This window comes from Suricata suricatta, chromosome 17 (genome assembly GCF_006229205.1).
Source record: "Suricata suricatta isolate VVHF042 chromosome 17, meerkat_22Aug2017_6uvM2_HiC, whole genome shotgun sequence".
NCBI lineage: Eukaryota > Metazoa > Chordata > Mammalia > Carnivora > Herpestidae > Suricata > Suricata suricatta.
The window spans coordinates 26447748-26469729 of record NC_043716.1 but is presented as its reverse complement, the minus strand read 5'-3'; the positions used below and the strand labels follow the sequence as shown (position 1 = coordinate 26469729).

Sequence of the window (21982 nt, the reverse complement as noted above, 5' to 3'; positions counted from 1 at the left end):
ATATAACCTTAAAAACAAAATTAAAAAAAACCCAGAAAACAAATTAGGACCAGCCAAAGGAAGATATGCATCGACACAATCTAGGAGAGTTTCAAATGTGAAACTTCTGTTGTCTTCAGGAATGTGCTCCCCTTTCCAGGATTGATGTGTGATAATAACAGCTAGATTATTCCAGCCCAAGAAGCTTACCTGAGCTTCAGTGTCCAAAGGTTTTATTTGTTTGTTTGTTTCATTTTTTAAGTTTCATTTACTTAAGTAATCTCTATACCCAGGGTGGGACTTGAACTCATGACCCCGAGATCAAGAGTCGCACCCTCATCCAACTGAGCCAGCCAGAGGCCCTGGTGTCCAGAGTTTTTATTGAGATTTATTGATTGGTTGAACTGGAAGTCAGGCTTATACCAAGTGATCCTAAGGGCCCATCATAAATAATGAAGGCATTCCCATTACTCCAGAAATTCCAGGGTTTAGAGGTTACCTCCTGGGAGCCACAGACAAAGGCCAGACCTCTCTGGGCAAGGCCAAGTTCTTTACTGTATACTTTCATTACTTATCTCTCCATTGCCCTTCAGATAAAATCCAAAGAAGGCCTTATAATCCTTTCCCATCAGTCTCATCTCTGAATCACTGTCCACTGACTCCATCCCACCTCTGTAGTTCTAGAAACTACAGCTATTTTAGATTACTAATATATTAGCTTGAATGTGCTATGTTTAGTCTTACCTTTGCCTATAATACACTATTCCTTCTGCCTGGAATACCATGCACACCGACTCCCACCCTGCCCAATCCAATCTCTTTTTTAATTTTTTTTATTTTTTTAATGTTTATTTATTAGAAACAGAGCATGAGTGGGGGAGGTGCATAGAGAGAGGGAGATACAGAATATGAAGCAGGCTTCAGGCTCTGAGCTGTCAACACAGAGCCTGACGCAGGACTAGAACCCACAAACCATGAGATAATGACCTGAGCCAAAGTCGGAGGCTTAACTGTCTGAGCCACCCAGGCGCCCCTCTTACCCATTCTTTAAGTCTCCATTTAACAACAGCTTATTCACCATCCCCACATTCATGAATGACTTAAGTGTCTTTTCCATGTGCTCCTCTAGAATACCCAGTGCTTATTCCTTTTGTAGCACTTGTTTGATTCATTATTATTTTTTTGTCAACAAATATGTGGGTTTTTTATTTGATTCATTATTTTTTTTGTCAACAAATACGTGTTTTTTATAGAGCAGTGGTTCTCAAAGTGAGGTGTACCCAAAATAATCCACTGGGGCAAAAGAAGAAAATATTAAAATCTATTTACTTGTATACAAAATGTGAATTTAAGTGCTATTAATACTTGATGTGTTGATTTAGATGGGCAGTTCTGTGTGACAGCTGATTTTATGTCAAGCATGGTAAATGAGGTATACTGATGAAATGCAAGTTTCACAGGTTAGAAGAGTCAACACTGACACCCTCCCTCCCCATTTTTCAGAATGTTATGAAGTATTGCAGTTTACCTACATTGACTAGATGGATTTAGTATATTTCCTGGTTTCAACAAAATTAACCCTCACAAGATGGATATTTGGCTTTAAAAATACCAGCAAAATAAACTAAAAACTCTTGCAAAGAAATTATGGGTTAAATATAATATTTCCCATACTTACTTAGTTAATATCTCCCATACTTAGTTACCTAAGATAAAAAAAAAAGAGAATATCCTATCTGATTAGAAATCAACAAGAATGGACTTATTAAGTAGATTATGTGAAATAATGAAATACAGGTTATTCCAAGAAATACCCAGATATTACTGGTGAGGGGTGACTGGCTAGCTCAGTTGATAGAGCTTGTGACTCTTAGGATCATGAGTTCAGGCCCCACATTGGGCATGGAGCCCACTTAAAAAAATATTACTGGTGAGAATTGTGTGTGTGTGCAAATGTGCGTATGTGTAAGCATGTAATTTATAAATATCTGTGTACATATACAGATATTCCATATGTATACAGGTATTCTTTCTTTCTATCTATCTATCTATCTATCTATCTATCTATCTATCTATATGGTTGGGGTGAGAGAGAGAAAAGTATACACACTTGGGGGAGGAGGTTCATGGTGCTCCAAATATTTTGGTAGAGTGCCTGAGCAACTGTCTGGAGGCATTTGCAATAATCAATAGGTTAATATTGAGAGGTACATGTATAACGCACAATAAATATTTGCTGATCCAGTGAATGAGCTGAGATTTAACAAAAAAGATAGTTCTGGGTGCCTGGTAATCTGGGTAGCCCAGTCGGTTGAGTGCCTGACTTCAGCTCAGGTCCTGATCTCACAGTTTGTAGGTTCGAGCCCTGTATTTGGTTCTGTGCTGACAGCTTAGAGCTTGGAGCCTACCTCAGATTCTGTGTTTCCCTCTCTCTCTGCCCCTCCCACCTTGCTCTCTGCCTCTTTCTCAAAAATAAATAAACATTAAAAATAAAAATAAATTAAAAATAAAAAAGGATTACAAAAATAAAAACCTAGTTCTTACTATTTTAAACTGTTTTTTAAAAACTTAAAGATAAAAAATAAACAGTAAATTTTGATGTGTTATAAAACTTTTTATTATAGAAAATTTTAAGTATATGAAAAATAATGTACTCCTCACCCACCCTTAGCAGTGATCAGTTTGTGGCCAGTCTTGTTTCATCCTAACCTCCAGACATCTTACCCCATCTTCCATTATATCCTATGGAACTTTAAAATGAACATTCAGTAATTTAATCACAATTCTATCAGACATTTTAGGCGTTAACCAGTTTTTGGTTACTCTAAGAGTACTGTGATGCTCAAACTTTGAGTAAACTTTTAATTTTCTTAGAGCGTATTTCTAGTGTTGGGACTGTGTTAAAACCTCTATACATATTTAAGGCATTTGATTCATAGTTTTAAAATGTCCTCTAACAAGGTTTTTTTAGTTTACCCTCTAAGCAGATATATATTTAAAAAGGATTTTTTTTGGTATTATGAAATTCTTTAAATATTTACCAAATAGAGTAATAAGGCAAATAATCACATACCCATCATTCAGTTTCAACAAATTATCGTAAATAGGATTATTTTAAAGAAATGAAACATTTCATACAGAATTGAAGACTTTGTTTTCACTCTCTTCTCTGAACCCGTTTCCTCTTTCCCAAAGGTAATCTGAGGATTCTTATATCCTTCTGTTTTGTATTTTTATATTTTTACTACACATGAACTTGTATGGTCTCAATATATGCTGGGCTTTTATTTTGTTTTTGTTTTTATAACTAGTTATCTTGAGACTTTTAAAAAAGATTTGTTTGGGGCACCTGGGTGGCTCAGTTGGTTAAGTGTCCGGCTTCCGACTTCGGCTCAGGTCATGATTTCACGGTTGGTGGGTTCGAGCCCTGCGTTGGGCTCTGTGCTGACCACTAGCTCAGAGCCTGGAGCCTGTCTTCAGATCCTGTGACTCCTCCTCTCTCTGACCCTCCCCTGCTCATGCTGTCTCTCTCTCTCAAAAATAAAAACAGTAAAAAAAATGTGTATATATATATATATATATATATAAAGTATACGAAATAAAAAAGGTTTGTTTGTGTTGATACATAGAGATCTAGGTTTTTTTTCACTTTAGCTACTGTATAGCATTCATTGTCTGATTGTACTATGGCTTATTTATCCAATCTACTGACAGACATTTGGGTTGTTTCTAATTTCACTAATAGTGAAAACTTGAGAAAGTTTTTAAAATTTTCTGTGCCTTGGCTGTCACATCTGCAAAACAGGTTAATAACAGAACCTAATATCAAATAAAATAGTGCTTGGACAAGCTCTCAATAAATGTAGTAGCAACAAAAGAAACAGGAGCAACTTATAACTACCACTAGTTCCACCATTATTGTTTCAGGTGCAGACAATGCCGATTCTCTGCAGGTTTACATTGTTAACTAAGTCTTACAGAAAGACATTTATAGTTACCAATCCAAGATGAGATAATATCCTGGCAAAGAGCATTTAAATGCAAATTCATATTTATCTGTTTTACAAAACTGAAAATTGTTTCTAAATGCAGTTAACTTTCCATGACCTTGAAAAGTTGAAGATATTTTTATTCTTCTAATTGTATAGAAGTAGATTGTGAATATTACAAATCCAAGTAACAGATGAGACTATATTTATAAACTGCCTTAAACAAAGGCTCTAAGAACTAATAAATATTCACAATTGCCAGAAATCAAATCTCAAAACTTGAGAGGTCATCGCTATTGCAAAATAAGTGATAGCCTGATTTAATGAATGATGGTCACCTCTCATATTTACTTCATTAACTTATAGGTTCAATAAGAACATGTTCACAACATGATTCCTGCCCTCTAGAGTTTTGGCCTGTGAAAGAATTTTATGTATCACATACCTCAAACACAATTTTACAAATACTATACCTATCACCTGAAAGACATTACATTTTGTTTTTTGTTGCTTGTTTTTTTTAATGCAAAGGTGAATATTAGCTGTAGCACAATATAATTATAAAAAAATAGGTTTATTAAAAAGCAGTTTTTTGTTTTTGTTTTTATTTTTAGATTCACAAAGTAGAAAAATGTGAATAAGAAATTCCTATGTAAGATCAAAGACCAGAGGTTGTATCTTGTGCTAAGTAGGTCAAATACTTGAAATCCATACCAGACAAGAATTATAATGTTTCTGTGGGAATTGTTATACAGCATTATGGAATCAAGTCACTAGGAAAAAAAATATGTTTGATGTTTCTAACTACAGATTGGTTCTTTTATTCTTTTTCCTTGATGACTTAAATTAAAATAGGAAATAATGGACTGGTCCTTCTCAGACCTACACACCAGAAGGTAAAGCCTTGAGCGAAAATACACACAAGGAATTAAGAATCCTCTCAATCTTTTAACTAGCTCATTCTTCTCTCTCTCTACTATTATTATTATTATTATTATTATTATTATTTGAATTTTTCATTGTTCACAATATTCTCAAAGAATTCACATGAAAATTATTTTAAGTCCATGAAAATGTTCATTTGCAAAACTGTGGAGTGTTAATCATGAGAACTGTAAACATTGCTACAGCTAGTTGAAAATGTTAACATATATACCAAAAATAACATAAAATAGGAAACCAAGCTCCTCTACTCTTCAGAGGAGAGCCACAGAAGAAAATAATAACAAAGAGATAGAAGAGAATGAGAAAAGGCGTCTAAAAATCTGGAAAGGAAACAAACTGTTAGATCAAGCAGAGAAAAAGTTGACGATTCATTCATTATTCAACAAATAACTGCCTACTATGGGCCAGGATGTGTACTAGATGCTGGATACAAAAAGAACAAAAAAACATTCTTTATCTCTTGCCCTCATTCTGGAGAAGATACATTAAACAACTAAGGCATGCATATATACAAATTGTGATAGATGGATCTAAAGAAAAACGATGCAAGGAAAACAAAAAACAAGACTTAATTTAGACCACAGGTAAGGAAACAGCTCTATGAGAAAGAGATACTTTAAACCTAATGGTTGAGTTGGGCAGTTGGAAAAAGGGGAAAAGCAACTTGGGCTAAGAAAACAAAAGCTCCTCAGCCCTCAGGGCAGAGCATGGCAGATTCTGAAAACTAAATGAAGCCCACTGTGATTGAAACATAGTAATTGCGCACAAACAGAGCCAGGTCAAGATAAGGTCAGACAATTGCTGTATGGAAAACCGATGGATGGGAGGAAAATGTGGAAGTAAAAATAATTTAGAGTACTACAACAGGAAGCTAAGGAAGAGTTGATGAAAACTTGGACCAGGCTAGTGGAAATGGAGACAAAAAGAAATGGACAGAGTATTTTTCTTTCATGTAGTGGACGTAAAAGACCTTTAAACAAAATAATTAAATGCTCTGCCATACTGCCTCTCTTCTGTAGTATGAAAATTTACTAAAATGGTTCCTCAAAGATGCCCCACTCTTAACTGCTAAAATCTGTGGAGACTAATGAAATATCATTCCTGTGATTGCGTTCGATGGCAAGTTGATCTTAAAATAGGGAGATTCTCAGTGGATCTGATATGATCAAATGAGTCCTTAAAGCAGACAGCTTTCTCTGGCAGGCCGCAAGGGAGGCCAAGGAAATTTGAAGAATGAGAAGGATTTTGAGGTGTCATTAGTGGTTTGAAAATGAAGAGGGTTCTGTGAGAAGGAATGTGGGTGGCTGGCTTCTAGGAATCATAATCAGCCCCCACCTGAGAGCCACCAAGGAAATAGGGACCTCAGATCTTTCCTGAGGATCTAGATTCTGTTAACAGCCTGAATAAGCTTGGGAAGTGGAGCATTCCCTTGAGCCTCCAGATAAATCCAGTCTGGACAACACTTTGGTCTTGATTTGAGACCTTAAGCAGAGAACCTAGTGGAACATCCCTGGACTTCTGACCTGTGTCAAACTGTAAAATAACAACAGGCGTTGTTTAGTAACACATTACACAACAACAGAGAATAACAGAAAACTATCATCCCACATACTCTGTGAGAAGTTAACCATTCAGTAATCTAAATCAGATTATATTCTCTCATTTTAGAAAGAAATCTAAGAAAAATAAATTCAGCTTGCTATTCCTCCAAAGGCTAAATAAAGATGTACTTGGTGATTGGAGAACCCATTTAAATGTGACTCTGAAATTAAATGGCGGATACGTCATTTAGAATTAAAGTTTTTGTTATTAAGTCTAAACTTGTGCAATTCAATATAGTCATTAGCCTGATATGGCTACTAAATATTTGAAATACGATATTCTAAAGTCAAATGTGCTATAAGTGCAAAAGATACACAGGATTTTGAAAACTCAGTATAAAAATGATAATTTCTTTAGGCTCCTGGGTTTCAGTCAGTTAAAAGCATCTAACTCTTGATTTCAGATCAGGCCATGATCCCAAGGTCGTGGGATCAAGCCCACCTGCTTAAGTTTCTCTCTCTCTCTCTCTTTCTCTGAGCCCCTCTCCTCTGCTCACATTCTCTCTCTAAAATAATTTTAAATATTAAAATATCTCAATAATATTTTAATATTGATTACATGTTTAAATGGTAACCTATTTTGATATATATCTGGATATACAGTATTTGGTTAACTAAATTATTTAAACTAAATTCACCTATCTTTTCAATTTTTAAAATGCAGTAGCCAAATTTCCAATTATATATGTGGTTCAATTATACTCCTTTTGGACAGCACTGGTCTAGACTTTTAGGCAAGTGTCCTCTTCCAAAATGCCAGTCAACTAGACGTATTCTCTTTCCATCATAGTTCAGTGACATTAATGGCACGCAGCTGTGTAAAAATATAAGCTGACTGGTATGGCAGTTCGAATATTAGTGAGAACACTAATAACCCAAACCTCTCATACAATGAAGTTGGACAGTAATTTGGCAATATCTAACTAACAAAATAAAAGTTTAAGTAATTCAATCTGACAATCCCACTTTTAGGTATATATCCAAGAAATCTCTAAACATATGCATAAGGAGATACATCCAAACTGGAATTATTTGTAGGACAGAGAATGCCAGCTCTCCACCAAAGTTTTGTGTGTGTGTGTGTTTTTGAGAGACAGAGAGACAGCGCAAGCAGGGGAGGGCAGAGAGAGAGGGAAACACAGAATCTGAAGCAGGCTCCAGGCTCTGAGCTGTCAGCATAGAGCCCAACGCAAGGCTTGAACCCACGAACTGTGAGATCATGACTTGAGCTGAAGCCCTGAAGCTGGATGCTTAACTGACCAAGTCACCCAGGCGCCCCTAAAGTTTTGTGTTCTTTTTCCCATAGTAGAGAGTTGTTCTCAGTTCTGTTTGCTGTGAAATGTGGGCCATAGGTGGTGCCAACATGACTTGCATTCTGTTCAGTGGAAAATAAAAAGAATCGTAAGATATGCCCTTTCTAAAGACTGGCTCCTAAAAACTTCGGACAACATTCTCCACTCTTCTTAGGCTTGCTAGATGGATGCTGATGCTAAAGCAACCTTGGAAACTACAGGTTGAAGGTGACATATGGTCTATCAGCCTGGATCCCTTAATCACTCTACAGAACACAGCCCTTTCTTCCCTTTCTTCTCCATTGTGGGTTACTCCGTGAGCAAGAAATTAACACTATATTAAGCTTTTGACATTTTAGGATTTATCCATTAGAGTAGCTGTTGTTAAACTGATAGAGTATATAATGTGTAAAACTTAAAAAACTTTCTCAAGTTTTCACTATTAGTGGTTATCATTGATTTCCTAGAATCAATCAGGGAAACCGAATTGAGAGGTTAAAGCTTTGAAGTTCGTTTTATGATTTTCATGCTGTGTTACAAATATATTTTTATAGGGAAAAATCTCATTGAAGATACAATTCAGTTTGAATTTTGACCAATGCTGTTGCTTAATTCACTCTTACCACTTCTTGCCTTGATTACTTTAGTAGCCTCCCAGCCATTAGTCTCCTCCCTCTCATCCCTCACTGGATTTTCTAGCACAATTGAATTCTCTGTATTTCTCTAAAGATATCATGTTATTTCTTGTCTGTTTGCCTTTGTAGGTGCTGTTACTTATTCATGGAACATTTACTTTCCTGGCTAACTATAACTCCCTTTTGAGGGAGAAAGGGTAGTCAGATTTCATTGATTTCATTTTCTACCTAAAAAGTCCATCTTGCTAAGGTTTTACTGATAAAGAGGAGTCTAAAATATTTGCACCTAATATTTTCCTTAACTCTTATTAAAAATATAGCATGGTGTATCATTCATAACAATGGCAAACAAATATATCACTATTCACTCACTAAGGTGCCTGTAGATTTTTTTTTCCATTTTGTACTTGGCTAATCCTCCACTCTTTTTAGATCTTTCAATTTCAGTATTGTTGAAGTAGACAAAGTCACCTATTTCCTATACAGTTTTAATGCCTAATATAGTAATCTACTCAATGTAGTATTTCTTTTGGGAAATATATCTTAAAAACTTTTTTTTTAATTAAGAAAAATAGATTTTTAAATGTTTATTTATTTTGAAAATGAGAGAGTGAGCAGGGGAGGGATGGAAAGAGAGGGAGAGAGAAAATCCCAAGCAGGCTCCACGCTGTCAGCACAGAGCCCAATGCAGGGGGCTTTGCCTCAGGAACTGTGAGCTCATGACCTAAGCCAAAATCAAGAATTGGACGCTCAGCTGGCTGAGCCACCCAGAAGTCCCAAGAAGAGAAATATTTTTGCTTAATTTACAGTCTATATTAATGTTGTATATTCAGTATGTAATCTTTTAGAAGCCAGTGAAATACATAGTAGTTTTTAATAAGCAGCAATAACAGAAAGCCGTGACTACTTGTATTCTAGAAGTGTCATGGATTACAATTCCATGGGTCCATATGCTGTAACATGGATTTGGAATCATCGTAAAATCATTATTTTGCATAATGCATCAAAAATGGCTCAAAGTAAAACTTGTCCTTCAAAGTCACTTTATATATTAAAATATCCAGTTTATATTCAACATATAATACCAAAGCAAAACTATCCTTAATTATCAAGGAAAGGAGGAGAAAATAGAACAAGTGATACCACCTAGCATAGTTCTGTAAAAATGTTTTGAAGTTAAAATATACCAAAGGTCAAATATAAAAGCATTTTCTCAGAATGAGGCCTTATACTCTTATTCAAACCAACTAATTAAACATTAAATGTAATGGGGTACCTGCGTGCCTAGTTGGTTAAGTGTCCAACTCCAGCTTAGGTCATGATCTCATAATTTGTGAGTTCGAGCCCTGCATTGGTTCTGTGCTGACAGCTCAGAGCCTGAAGCTTGCTTCGGATTCTGTGTCTCCCACTTTCTCTGCCATGCTCCTGCTCTTGCTCTCTCTCTCTCTGAAAAATAAATGGATATTAAAAAAGTAAATAAACATTAAATGGAAAAAGTCCATTAAATATTACATTAATTAGTATCTCTTTATACTCTTACATAGGTTAAAATTACCAAACTATGAAACTAAATGTCTTCTCATTTCCCTAAGGACTATAAAGGGAGATTTTAATTAAGCTTTGCTATGTTTAGAATTTCCTTGGTTTTAAAACTATTTTACTATAACTTTTCTAAGTGATTATCTAAATATCTAAGGCTATCTAAAGATAGCCTTATGTATGGCTTGGTAATTTGTGGTTAATAGATACCAAAAAATAGGTATTTAGTTCCTGAGGCATACATGACCAGCAATGTTCAAGCAAGATATTGAATCATTTAGTATTTTTTAATATGTATAAGTAACAATAAATTCTAAAAACAGTATGATTAGAGTTAAAGGCAATATCCTTTAGTGAAACCGATATTAATGGAGTTTATTTACTTACTTGTTTTCCACCTCATTACAGAAAAGATTTCAAGTGGCAAATTAACTTTCCTATAATGGGAGTAATATTTATTTAGTCATCAAAAAAAATTACGTACCTACCATATGCCAAGCACTGTGCTACTGCTTATACAGAAATAAGATACATGGCCCTTTCCTCAAGAACTGTGCAGTTTAGAGGAAAAGTTAGGTAAGTTAACCAGCAGGTACAGTACAATGTGAGTATAATAAAAATTGTAAACTCTGTTATATATGAGGTCATATACTAAGCACATACAATGCAATTGTTTTCTATTTTTAAATCAGGAAATTAATGTTTAGTAACATTAGGTAACTCCTTGCAGGTAACCTAGTAAATGGTAAAATCAGAATTTGAACTCAGGTGTGTCTGACTCCAGAGTTTGTTTTCTTGCTGTATACTGACTGAAAAGAGTTAAGGACATAGTGATGAAGAGGATTTTATGGGGACATTGAGGCACGTGTGCTAATGTAGGACATGAGATTATAGAAGGGGATGTTTATATTTTTAGAGTTTAGAAGATTAAGTAGCTAAGAGGAGCAGGGAATAAAAAGCATTCCAACAGAGAGACTACCATGTACAAAGGCATGGAGATGAGAAAGCATATCCCATTTGGGACTTGTCTGGCTGGCTTTTATTTCTCTGAATAAAGAAGGGTAAGCCTCAAGAAAGACCAGAGAAGTAACCCAGAAGTCATTCACTCATTCATTTGTTCAGTCAATATTTGGCATTGTAAGCTCTGTATTCACTCATCTCTTCCTTCCTCTCTTTCTCTCTCCTCCCTCTCCCTCCCTCCCTCCTTCCCTCGCTCCTTCCTTCCTTCCTTCCTATTATTTCCTCTCATCATGCTACCTGATGCCAACTTGTGTGGAGATTTTAGAACTGAAGACTGCATGAAGTGTTTTCATTTCAATTATACTTAAATTTTATTTTCCTAAAGATTTATGAAAGGATAAATGTGTTTCTGTGTATCAGTATCTACTGTGTGAACTTATCTTTCATAGGATAAATATACTAAAAGTACTAAAAGCGATCCTTTCAAAACACAGACATGTTTGGAGAGAGAAGCACATCAAGCTACCGGATGGGTATACAGGACAACATAGGACCAAAACCTAGATTAGAAATACAAACTTTAGAAAGTTAGGAATGGTTTTTCTGAGTCAGAAGGAGAGATGTTTATTATTAGACACAGTTATCATTCAGTGAGAGAATTATTAATTTACTTTCTGTGTCTTTACAATCTAAAGACATAACCTTCAACACTCATTTCAAATTCAATGTTACCTTCAGCTAGAATTTCTCACAGGTCAGCTGGGAGTAATTATCCCCTTCCCTGAACTCCCCAGTATTTTATCTGTATCTTTTTAGAAGACATTCAATAATTCCTTCCTTTTTATATGTCATTTATATGAGTGTTTTATCTCTTCTGTTAAACTATATGTACCTTCCTTCAGCAAAATTCATATTTGATCCATAGCACTAAGCTTTGTCCATTTAAGGCACTGAGCTAATATTTAATGAATTAAAGAACAGCATCCATATCATAAACTAAATCATTAGAGATGTGTTTCGTACAGTGTTAGACATGAATTACTTGAGAATTATCTGGGATGTTTTGTTAGAAATGCAGGTTCTTGTGCTCCTGCCCACATCTACTGAATGAGAATTTTTTTGGTTTCCAAGAATCTTGTTTTGAATAAAAACCTGAGCAAATTATGATGCACCCACTGCATTAGGGAGAATGTAAAAATCCAAATTAAAATTTAGGTTACATGAGGGGCGCCTGGCTGACTCAGTCAATAGAGCATGTGACTCTTGATCTTGGGGTTGTGAGTTCAAGCCCCATGTTGTGTGTGGAGTCTACTTAGAAAATAAAATTGAGTTTACATGAAATTGCAAATGTGCATAATGTTAAAAATAATAAATTAACATTTCATGCAAAGCGGAGCATAAAATAGAAAAAAAATGAATAGGAAGATATTTTCAATGTAGTTAGTTTTTCTGTAAGTGAAGGTCGATGTTCCATGTTTTGGAATGTTCAGTTTTAAAAAGCATATATAGATGTAAATGATTTGAATATTAATGACCATGTTTTGTGAATACATTTGAAGTAAAGCACCATGGTTTAATAACTAAAGACTGAGAAAAGATGCATTGAATGTTCTAATCTGCATAGAAGTCTTTTAGGGCATAATTTCATATAATACAGTTTAGGACTAAGAGTTTTATTGTAAGAAATAGTGTGGTTTAGATAACATTTAACAATATATTTTTTCTTTAACACATTGTGTTTTACATTTACTTGTTGAATGTTTTTATCTGTGATTTTTAAAAATATAGAACTATTGATAGAATGCCAGTTATCTTGTCATAAATAAACATTGTTAAAATTGATACAGACTAGGAGAAGTTGTAGGAAGGAGAAGTTGTAACCTAAATTTTAATTTGGATTTTTACATTTTACCTAATGCAGTAGGTGCATCATAATTTTCTCAGGTTTTTATTCAGTATAGATTTTCATCCAGGTAGTTCTCTTTCTCTAATGTGTTATGCAATAGATTTATAAACTTAAACTGTTTTTATAGTAGTAATAAAGATAATGCTTAAGTAATACTTGTAATGTAGGACTGTGGTCCAGGTAATTTGCATATATTAATTCACTTAATTCTCACAACAACCAAAAGAAATAGGCACATTCATTATAGGTAAGGAAACTGAGGTACTAAGTAAGAAATTTGTCCCAAATTCACACAGCCAGTAAGTGGCTAAGATATGAATCCATATGGTGTAGCTTCAACGGCCACACTCAACCACTTTTATAATACTGTTTTTTAAACTAGCAATTACTTTAATGTTGTCTTAGTCATTATTAAGAGCATTATATAGAAATAAGATGACAAATATTTTCAAGTAAAAAATTTAAACAAATTCAGCCTACATCTTAACATTATTTTTTTTTAAATTGTGTTAATGCTGTTCTTTTACTTATATGTAGTAATATCAAGGTTTCTTAAAATTAGTTGGATGTCAAAGGATTCTTTTAGCATGTCATTTTGGTATTTCTTATTGTAGTAGATGATCATTTGTAGTAAAAAAAAGAAAAAGTGTGTTGGGGGAATACTTAAGCACTGCTTGACCCAAGTGAAAGTCCATTAACTTTAATTTTTGGAAGCTATTGGAACACTTGACAGGTTTTTATGAAATAAAAAACCTAGATAAATTTGCATAGTGATGATTTGAAATTTATATATAGAAGATGAATAATATATGAAGGTTTTTCTCTATAAAAAGAGTGCATTTTTATTGGTGTTTCTGTGGTAAACATGAATAAAATATTTGTTCTTGATCTGTATAATTTTCTTATTTTTAATTATATAAATCAATCATTTTATTTTATTTTTTAATAACTAACTTTTTTTTATTAGAACAGATACAGTTGTGAAAACTGTACATTTTAAATGCCATTAATTGCTTTGGCTCAAATGCTGAAGATGATTTAACTACCTTGTAAAAATATCTAAGTTATGAATACTATATATTAGACTGTGTTTTAACATGCTAATTGTGTTTAAAAAACACTCACTTGTTTAAAAGGTTTAACTGAATACCACCAGCCTCTGTTATAACCAGGACAGCTCAAAAGAAGAGGAGACCTAAATTAGAGTGAAACCTGGAATGGAGAATAAAGAAGAGAGATTTTTACCCTTAGAATAAAAGCTTCTAGGGATGCCTGGGTGGCTTAGCTGGTTGAGTCTCTTGGCTCGTGGTCCTTGGTTCAGGCCCTGTGTTGGGCTCTGTGTTGAGCATGAAGCCTACTTAAAAAAATAAATAAAAGCTTCTAAAAAGGGGAGGTGGGGAATAGGAATCTTGAATAAGAAGATCGTGGGTATGTTTAATTACATGGCTCTTAATAGCATAATTAAGATATTTTTATTTTTTCAGTGCAAATTTATAATCTAGTAAATTGAAAAGCAGTGTGAACATTGAGTTACTTATGAAACTCTTGAAGGGTCACTAATTTTACATGGGAAAAGATATATTTATACAATTATCTTTTGATCTATATTTTTTGTTTTGTTAATAGTGGAAAAAGAATGAACATTATTTTTTTAATGAACAAGATATATTTCTTTTCCAAGTTTGACACAAGTATGAAACTTATTCTAAATATGGAAGTTTTAAAAAATGTAAATCAAAGACTTGATTGTGTTGCAAAAGTACCATTTACCTGTTGGGTAGGAGTCATTTAAGCATAGTTAAGAGGAGTGCCTAAACCCTCCTCTACTGTTGGTGGGAATATAAACAAGTGCAGCCGCTCTGGAAAACAGTGTGGAGGCTCCTCAAAAAATTAACAATAGAACTCCCCTATGATCCAGCAATAGCACTGCTAGGGACTTACCCAAGGGATACAGAAGTGCTGATGCGTAAGGGCACATGTACGCCAATGTTCATAGCAGCACTTTCAACAATAGCCAAATCATGGAAAGAGCCTAAATGTCCAACAACTGACGAATGGATCAAGGAGATGTGGTTTATATATGGAGTGGAATACTACATGACAATGAGAAAGAATGAAATCTGGCAATTCATAGCAACATAGATGGAACTCGAGCGTGTCATGCTAAGTGAAATAAGTCAGGCAGAGAAGGACTGATACCATATGTTTTCACTCATAAGTGAAACAGGAAGAACTTAACAGAGGACCATGGGGGAAGGGATGGGGGAAAATAGTTGGGGAGAGGGAAGGAGGCAAACCATGAGAGACATTTGAATACTGAGAACAAACAGTGCTAATGGGAGTGTGGGAGAGGGGAAAGGGGTTGATGGGCATGGAGGAGGGCACTTGTTGGGATGAGCACTGGGTGTTATATGGAAACCAACTTGACAATAAACTATAAAAGAAAAAAGTTAAATAAAAAAAGAGTGCCTAATTTTAGAGAAGTATAACTGTTCAAAGAATGATAATATCCTATTTCTCAAAGTTTTATTCTATATAGAGTTTTCTACTAGAATATAAGGCAGAGACTCTGTTTTGCTCACTATACTGTCTTTAATACCTAGAATACTGAATTCTTAGTACATAGCAGGTTTTCATTCAATAAGTACTTGATGAATAAATGAATATATGCATACACATTTTTAAAATTGTGGTAAAATAGAACACTTAAAAAAATTTTTTTAAAACTGTATTTATTTTTGAGAGAGAGAGACAGAGCATAAGCAGGGAAGGAATGGAGAGAGAGGGAGACACAGAATCCGAAGCAGGTTCCAGGCTCTGAGCTGTCAGCACAGAGCTTGACGTGGGCCTCGAACTCAAAACTCTGAGATCATGACCTGAGCTGAAGTTGGGTGCTTAACCATACGGAGCCACCCAGGCGCCACTATAACACATGTTTTGAATAAATTTTTATTTCTTATTAAAGAAATATGCTCATTGTAGGGATGTTTGAAATTGCATGAACAGAAAAATTACTTGTATTTTGCCACTTCAAATAGCCGTTCTTTAGGAATATTTTTCTCTATTGTTTTTAATGTTGGTTTATTTTTGAGAGTGAGAGAGCATGAGCGCTAACAGAGAGAGTGGTGGGGGGACAGAGGATCAGAAGTGAGCTACACGCTGACAGCAGAGATTCCGGCTCTGGGCTCGAACTCATGAACCATGAGATCATGACCTGAACAGAAGTTGGCTGTTCAACTAACTGAACCACCCAGGCACCCCAATTACTTTTTTATGCAAATATATTTAAAACTAGAGACCTTATTTACATATATGTACATAAAGTTTTATACCCTGCTTGTTTTCATTTAATACTTTTAAGTGAGCATTTTCATTTATTTAAAAAAAATTTTTTTTTTTTTGGTTTTTATTTATTTTTGAGAGACAGAGATAGCATGAGCAGGGGAGGGTCAGAGAGAGAGGGAGACACAGAATCTGAAGCAGGTTCCAGGCTCTGAGCTAGCTGTCAGCACAGAGCCCGACGCGGGGCTCGAACCCATGAGCTGTGAGATCATGACCTGAGCTGAAGCCAGACGCTCAACTGACTGAGCCACCCAAGTGCCCCATGAGCATTTTCATTTAAATGTTCCTTGAAAACATAATGTTAAAGGGTTGCAAAGGGTCTAAGTGTTATTTTGCTCAGCGTCCATGTACTAAATACATTTTACTTTGCAATTAAGGCTACACATAAATATTTAATTGTATTAAAAAGTTGTAAAGCAGTAGTTCCTAAGTGCAGTGCATTCTGATATTTTTTTGTGATTTATTTTTTGAAAAATGCTTGTCCCATTCCTCCCTCCAAAACTGGTTTGCATTTCAGTAGTGAGTTGCAGCCTGAAGTTGGAAAAGTATCGTTCTCTTAAATGAGTATTCTATAATTCAGTAATGTCCCTTGTACTGGACAAATGTGATTCCAATTTAGGGCCAGTAGGTATAGTATTTAAAAGCTAATGAGAGCATATTTACCAAATAACTCATGCTGGCTGTAATAAGTTATTGCTAATGTGATACAGTGTAAAAAGTCTTCTTTATCATTTGATATATATCCTTTCAGATATTTTCTATGCAAAGATGAGATGCATTCTTAAATTATTGATGTTATTTTTATGCTCTCCCCCTTAGAGTTTAATAACTTTCCTTTCATTGATCCTGGGCATTTCATGTTTTTGTTAACTTTCCCCCAGCTTTACTGAGATATAGTTGATACAATATTGTATAAATTTAGGGTGTACAACATGTTGATATATATATATATATATATATATATTTATATATTGTAAAAGGACTTTCAGATTTTTCTATGCATTCATTCATGGTCACCATAGTAAATTTGGTTACTCTCTGCTACCACAAAAAGTCAATATGATATTATTGACTATATTCTTCATGCTGTACATTACATGTCCATGCAGTGACCATTCTTATACATAGATCTTTGTGCACATCTACATATATTATTGTAGAATAAATTCTTGGAAGTAAGACTGTTGCAATATAGGGTATGCACATTATATCAGTTTGCACTATATTTGATAGTATATGAGGGAAAAGATTTTTCCATGCTGTTAACACTATTTTCCTTTTTAAAAGTAGTGTAGTTGACATACAGTATTATATTAGTTTCAGATATATAACATAGTGATTTGCCATTTATATATATTACAAAATGATTACCACATTAAATCTAGTTACCGTTTGCACGTACATAGTTATAAGACCATTGACTGTATCTCCTATGCTATACTTTATATCCTTGTGATTTATTTCATAATTGGAAGTTGTGCCTCTTAATCCCCTTCATCTATTTCACCCATCCCCCACCCCTTCCCTTTTGACAATTCCAGTTCTCTGTTTGTTCAATCCACATGAAAGGGAAATCATATTTTCTTTCTCTGATTTATTTTCAGTTAGCATAATACCCTCCAGGCCCATTCATGTTGCAAATGGCAAGATTTCATAATTTTTATGGCTGAAGAATAATCCTTTTTGTGTGTACACACACACATCTTTATCCATTCATCTGTGGACACTTACGTTGCTTCCCTTTTTTGGCTATGGTAAATAATTCTGTAACGAACATGGAGATGCACATATCTTTTCAAATTAGTGTTTTTATTTTTGGGGGTAAATACTTAGAAGTGGAATTGCTGGATCATATGGTAGTTCTGTTTTTAATTTTAATCCACACTGTTTTCTGTAGTTGCTGTACCAGTCTACATTCCCACTAACAGTGCACAAAGAATTCCCTTTTCTCCAGTATCCTTGTCAACACCTGTAATTTGTTTTTTTGATTTTAGCCATTCTGACAAATGTGAGGTGATACTATGTTTTGTTTTGTTTTTGAGAGAGAGAGCATGTGCATGCACGTGAGTGGGGGAAGGGCGAGAAAGGGGGAGAGAGAGAATCCCAAACAGTCTCCACGCTGTCAGCCAAGAGCCCAATGTGGGGTTCAATCTCATGAACCATGAAATCATGACCTGAACTGAAATCAAGAGTCAGATGTTTGACTGACTGAGCCACCCAGGTGCCCCACTCGTGTTTTTGATTTGCATTCCCTTGATGGTTAGTGATATTAAACATCTTTTCATGTGTCTTTTGTCTGCATATATGTCTTTTTTGGAAAAAACTCTATTTTCCTTTGCCTATTTAAAAAAAATTTATTTTTATTTTTTTTAAGATGGAAAATGGCACTTTATTTTTTTTATACAATTTATTTTTTTAACATATGCAATTATTTTCCGTCATTTACAATACAGTAGTTTCAATGATACTCCAAACAGAAAAAAAAAAATTTTAAAGTCATTGTTTATTAACTGACCAGATTACATAAATAATCATGGTAGATACCTTAGTTCATTCCTCTAATAAGCCTATTGATCTGGTCTTCCCTGTTGCCTCCACCTTCTACAAAATGGATGGTCATCTTCTTCATTCCCCCTTCTGTAGTAGATAACTTGAAGGGCCATAAAAAGTTGTTTGTTTCTTTGAAACGTTTTCCAGCAGTGTAGATCTCATGAATCAGATCCTCCATGCAGTTGATGCCATATTTACCAAGAGATGGAGCAATCCATGTGTTATTGCCAGGGTAATTCGCTTCTTGTTGATTTTGCCATAACCACGCTTGTACATCAATTCTTTCACTGACTTCAGGTTTGGGTCCCATGCTGTATATGGTTTCACTGTCCTTAGCATGTTAACTGAAGCCTTGTTGAGCTTATTAACAAAGGTGCCATTGAAGATCTGGTGAAAGCGAAGGAGCTGCAACACCTTTTGCACCTTTGGGCTCACACCATTGATACCTCTGATCCTGATGACAAATGTCAGTTTGGGCTCTGTGGGCACGTAGAAATTGTCAGCTTTTCTTGCCACCCGAGCCATTCGAATCTCAGTTCTGTACATGTGCCTGTATTCCTTGTGGTAATGCTTAGCCTTCTCATAAATAAGCTTCCTCCTTGCCTTTCGAAGCATCTTTTGGGAAACTTTTTTCTCAGACACTTGATCTTCAGCTCTGCGAAATTCTTCACTTTTTCTTAAGGGTTTCTGACATAGCAGGAACCTTTTTCTTCAGCACCCTCCATGGTTCCAGCCAGAAAAAGAGGAAGTTCTCCTTTGCCCATTTATTAATGGGCTTGTTTTTTTGGTGTTAACTTGTATGAGTTCTTTAAATATTTTGGATTTTAACCCCTTATTGACATCATTTACAAATATCTTCTCCCATTCACTAGTTTGCCTTTTTGTTTTGTTGTTGGTAACACGGACATTTTCAACCTCAATTTTGCCAATCTTTTTTTTTTTAATGTTTATTTATTTTGTGAGATGGAGCAAGACAGAGCATGAGTAGGGGAGGGAGACAGAATCTGAAGCAGGCTCCAGGCTCTGATCTATTAGCACAGAGCCCAACGTGTGGCTTGAACTCACAAACTGGGAGATCACGACCAGAGCTAAGGTCGGATGCTTAACTGACTGAGCCACCCGAGCACCCCATCAATTTTGCCAGTCTGATGAGAAAACATATCTGTTCAATTTGAATGTGTGGGTTTAGAATTTTCATATGCTTATTGGTGATTTGTATTTCTTCTATGAATGCTTATTTATATGCTTCTGTATTATTGATTTGTAGAAAATCTTTTTTTTTAGTGTTTATTTATTTTGAGAGAGAGAGAACATTGGTGGGGAAACGGCAGAGAGAGGGAGAGAGAGAATCCCAAGCAGGCTCTGCACTGTCAGTGCAGAGTCCAGTGTGAGGCTCAAACTCACAAACCATGAGATCATGACCTGAGAGCTGAAATCAAGAGTCGGACTTTTAGCTAACTGAGCTACCCAGGTACCCCTGATTTGTAGAAGTCATTATGTTTTATGGATATTAGTCTCTTGAGTGGTATGTGTTGCAAATGTCTTCTCCCAGTCTATAAAATATCTTTTGAACCTTTATTATGGAATCTTTTTCTGTATAAAAGTTTATATTCTTGTACTTGATGAAATCAGCTATTTTTTTTTCTTTATGGCTTCTGGTATTTGAGTCATGTTTTAACCTTTCCCACCTATTAATCTTTTTCTCAGGATATTGATAGCTTTTTATGTTTATTCTTTGAGAGTTAAGTTTTATGTTGGATACTATTCCATTAAGCTACTTAAAATTGATACATGTAACCATACTTCTGATAACTCATAATTAGCGAAATTAGTGAGTTTCTGATGGGATTCTAATTTTGTTAAAATGCTTGCAATGATGATAAATATAATTGGCTAGAGCATGATCATAAGATTTATAAAATAGAGTAAGGGTAGATGTTTTTTGGTAGGAAACCATTTGAACAAAAGTGAGGATTTCTCAGTCAACTTCATGGCCAACCCAGTTCATTTGAAATATAGTACTAGGTGTTTGACAAATACTTGCCTTGTTGACATTTTCTCTTTTAAAATGTAAGGGGGAAAGAGGTGCCTGGCCTGGGTGGCTGAGTCAGTTAAGCATCTACCTCTTGATCTCAGCTGAGGTCTTGATCTCAGGGATGTAAATTCAAGCCCCACATTGGGAGTGAATCCTGCTTAAAAAAAAATCTTGTTAGAATGCAAGGAGGAAATACGTGTTTGAGAAAAAGTCTTGAAAAATATTTACTAAATTATTAGTAATGCTTTTCTTTGGTGAGATTTCAGATATATTTAAAACCTTTTTCTATTTACAGGTAAGTTTTCTTAATCAAAAATATTATTTGGTCAGTAAAAATAATTTAGGGGGAGGTACAGGATACAATGAAGGATACTGCTGCTCCGGATCTATTTATAGTCCATGAAGAATTGCTTGGTGTGTAGGAATGAAAGAAACTTTTGGAGACAGAGTGACGATATCATTATAGATTTTGTTATAGCTAAGGTGGAGAGTTCTAGAAGTAGTCACATACATGCATAATCTAGATTGTAGAAAGAAAACTTTTAAAAAGTTTATTTTGAGAGAGGGAGAGCATGAGCAGAGGAGGGGCAGAGAGAGCTGGTGACAGAGAATCCCAAGCAGGCTCCAGGCTCTGAGCTGTCAGCACAGATCCTGACATGTGGCTTAAACTCACAAGCCATGAGATCATCACCTAAGCTGAAGTCAGATGCTTAACCTGATTCAGCCACCCAGGTACCCCTGTAGGAATAAAACTTTAGAAAAGTGAACAAAATTACAGGTATGGCCTTATGACCTGAGACTAGGAAACATTAGTTGGGAAACACTCAAAAATCATTGTGAAATTGTATAATTATAGATTATAGTTATGAAGTTTTAAAAAGGCAGAAGCAACTAAAACTGCTTTGACTTCATTTGGAACAATCCTAGTTCAGGTTTTAAAAGGATACTTATAGAAGATTAGAATATAGAAGAGTGACACAAACATTTAAGTGTCAGAACAGCTTAAATCCAGAATTTATAGATATAGGGAATATATGAAAGATAATTTTAAGATTTTACAATTCTATTCAGAAATAAGAATAAAGGTGATATATGCCTACTTAGTATTAACGGCTCCTATTTCATTTCCATATTTTCTGTCAAGGAGAGCATTTTGTATGGTATAATAAAAAATAATTTGGTGGCACAAAAACAGACACTCAGATCAAT

At 34.9% G+C, this 21982-nt stretch overlaps 1 protein-coding gene and 1 pseudogene across 1 annotated transcript in view; one reads left to right on the top strand and one right to left on the bottom strand.

Moving 5' to 3' along the window:
* The window catches only part of PPM1E (protein phosphatase, Mg2+/Mn2+ dependent 1E), a 208142-nt gene that overhangs the window by 6158 nt on the left and 180002 nt on the right, over positions 1 to 21982 (top strand). The window lies entirely within an intron of this gene.
* Positions 18734 to 19444, bottom strand: LOC115283006 (annotated as a pseudogene).